The sequence below is a fragment of the Mirounga leonina genome, unplaced genomic scaffold (assembly GCF_011800145.1).
Source record: "Mirounga leonina isolate KUSES-001 unplaced genomic scaffold, KU_Mleo_1.0 Mir_128, whole genome shotgun sequence".
Classification (NCBI taxonomy): Eukaryota; Metazoa; Chordata; class Mammalia; order Carnivora; family Phocidae; genus Mirounga; species Mirounga leonina.
In genome coordinates this window covers 39,932,917-39,936,005 of record NW_023270320.1, presented here as the reverse complement: position 1 = coordinate 39,936,005, position 3,089 = coordinate 39,932,917, and positions in this window count along the sequence as shown.

Below are 3,089 nucleotides of genomic sequence, written 5' to 3'. Positions count from 1 at the left end.
TCGGAGAGCTCAGGTGTCTGGCCAAAGGGGACGCGGCGAGGAGCAGCGGAAACTGGTCGCCGGTGACCCACAGCCGACTGGAGTCGGCCCACGTCCAGGACCAGAACTGCCCGGCACTGGGATGGCCGGGGGTGGGAGGGGAGCTTCAGGGAAGGAGGGGGAGGTGCAGACCCTTGGCTGGGGCTCCGCGCGGCCGGGATTGTGTAACCCGGGCTGCCTGGAGCCCGGCCAGGCCGCGGAGCAGACACGCAGAAGGGCTGGAGGCAAAACCACACAGAAACTGCCCACAGAAATCGGAGGTTTTCCGTGAGTTAGGAACTGTCCCCTCGGTGGTGGCTGTGAACTGCCGGGGATAACTCATCACCCCGAAGAGTGGCTTGCTGGCTGGAGATTTCTGCCAGGTCGCCACAGACCAGCCTGTGCGGAGCGTGGCCGCTGAGCCCCGGAGAACTAGCTGCCTCCTGGGAGGACAAGCAAACATGCGGCCGGTGCAGTGCTCCAGAATGCTGCGTGATGGTTGAAGCAAAGCCCAGGGAGGCGGTGGTGAGTGTGGGGGAGGAGCGTGAGATGCTGGCGGAAGAGGAGGGGATGTGCCCTGGGTCCCCACGGGTCCTGCTCCAGTACAGCGGCTGCATGCAGAGCTGGGGGCACCCCGGGAAGGGAGGATGCAGGAATCTGAGAAGCGACCAGTAAAGTGGTCCCCCCCAGGCTGACAGGTGAATTCTCCGAGGTTCTGTGCAGGGGTGTGGTGCGTGGCTTGCACACACACATGCAGAGAGAAAGCACTGTGCGCCTTGTTCCAGGTCGGTGAGTAATGGAGGAGTTGTTTATTTTCTGCTTATCAAAAAATCATTGCTTGCTTTTTTTGTTGTTGTTCCTGTGGGGTGCCCAATGTGTGGGATTCCTGTCCCATGGCCTCTGGTTCAGTGGTTCTCCACCAGGGGCGATTAGCCCGCCCCCCAGGGACATTTGGCAACGTCTGGAGACATATTCATTGTCGTTAGCTTTGGGGGGCAATCACAGGAATGGACGGGGCAGCAGTCTGGCAGGGATCAGGGATGCTGCTGGGCGCCCCCGGTGCTTGGGACAGCCCCTCGTCAGCCGTGCCGTGGCTGAAACACCAGGTCTCCATGTTCCTCCACTCCCCTGGAGATCAGTTGCTTGATTTCTTTTTTGGGTGTGAACATATGGGATTCCTGCTCTGTTCTCAGAGGTCCCGGTCTCCTTACTGCGTCTGTCTGGCTTCAGCGCTGTTGTTCTAATTTGAACATAAATTGTTTGGGGTGGGGCCTGGGTGGCTCAGTCAGTTAGGCACGGGACTCCTGACCTCGGCTCAGCTCATGATCCCAGGATTGTGAGGTCGAGCCCCGTATGGGGCTTCATGCCAGGTGTGGAGCCTGCTTGGGGTTCTCTCTCTCGCTCGCTCTCCCTCTGCCCCCCACCCCAGCTCATGCTCATGCTCACGCACTCTCTCTTGCTCTAAAAAAATAAAAATTAAAAAGTTAAAAAACATTAAAAAATACCTTGTTTAGGTCCCAACGCGGAACTCTTGATACAGACTAACAGGTGTGAACAGAGCAATTAGCCCATTTAAGCAAGACATAATATAGTGGTGAATTTATAGAAAAGAGTGGATGTGGATTTGTACTCAGCCGAGAGAGGAAGAGAAACTCCTGCTGGCCACACCCCGTTTTAGGCACGTTCCACATGCGCACGTCCAGATTTACACAAGTGGTAGGTTTGGGCTTCGTCTCCCACAGAGTCAGAGGTTCGAGACTGACTCCACTACGGAATTCCTCAAGGGACAGAATTTCTTTAGACAAGGATCCACAGGCTGGGTTTTGTGGATCCCTAGGGGCCGTGGTCGACCGTCAGGGGCTATGAATTTCCAGGAAGAATATGCAACCGGTGTGCTGGGTGGTGTGTGTGTGTCTGCATTTCCCGCCCCAGGAAAAAGCTCACACATTCCTTCTGTCCAAATTAGTGACCAGAAAATTATTGGAAGCCACCCTCCTGGTTTGTGTCTGCACTCTGAAACTTTTCACTTCTAAGAAATAACAGATGAGGGGTTAAAACCAGAGGCTTTGAAATTCAAGATTTTATTTATTTATTTTTATTTGTCAGAGAAAGAGAGAGAGCGAGCACAAGCAGGGGGAGCGGCAGAGGGAGAAGCAGGCTTCCGGCTGAGCAGGGAGCCTCATGTGGGGCTGGGTCCCAGGATCCCAGGATCACGACAGGCACACGCTTCACCGACTGAGCCCCCCAGGCGTCCCAGAGGCTTTGAAAGTCAAATGGGAGCTTTACCACTTAGGTTTGCTAAACGTCCCGCTTTGGGCGAATTACGTCTTTGAGCCTCATTTCTGTCATCTGTGAAATGGACTTCGTTCCTGCCTCATAAGGGCGAGAGGATTTAATCAAAGTGATGGGTGACGGTCTCCCTCGGCACCGGGCATGCGGTCCGTGTGCAGTAGGCTGCTGCTGTGGCTGAAGGATGCTCTTTCCCTCTGGACCTCCGTGTCCGTCGTGCGGTCCTGCCATCTGTGGTTATTCTGGCGATCCACGATTTTCCCACTTCTGGTCGGATAGGTTCATTCTCCCAACTAGACGTGCTCGCCTGCGGTGGGCGCGGGCTGGGAGCTGCCCACGCAGCTGGGACGGAGCCCGCTGTCCGCGCCGTGCGGGGCGGCTACGTAGCTCTCGCCCATCCCAGCGTGCTGGTGGCGGGCTGAGTCACGGCCCCCCCAGATGGCCACGTCCTCGTCCTCGGCTCCCGTGAATGTGTTTCCATAACGCGGCCAAAGGGACTTAGCAGAGACTAAATTAAGGATCTTGGGATGCGGGGAGGAGCCTGGATCATCGGGGCCCAGGCACCATCGCGAGGGTTCTTGCAGGGGAGAGACAGGCGGGTCAGAGAAGCAGACAGGCCTGGGAGGGGCCGCAGGGGGCCGGCGCTGGCCGTGAAGGCGGAGGAAGGGGCTTCGGCCCGCGGGGATCGCGAGCGAACAGGTTCTCCCCTCCAGTCTCCAGAAGGAACCGGCCCTGCCAACGTCTTGACTTCAGCCCAGCGAGGCCCGGGTCGGGTTTCCCAC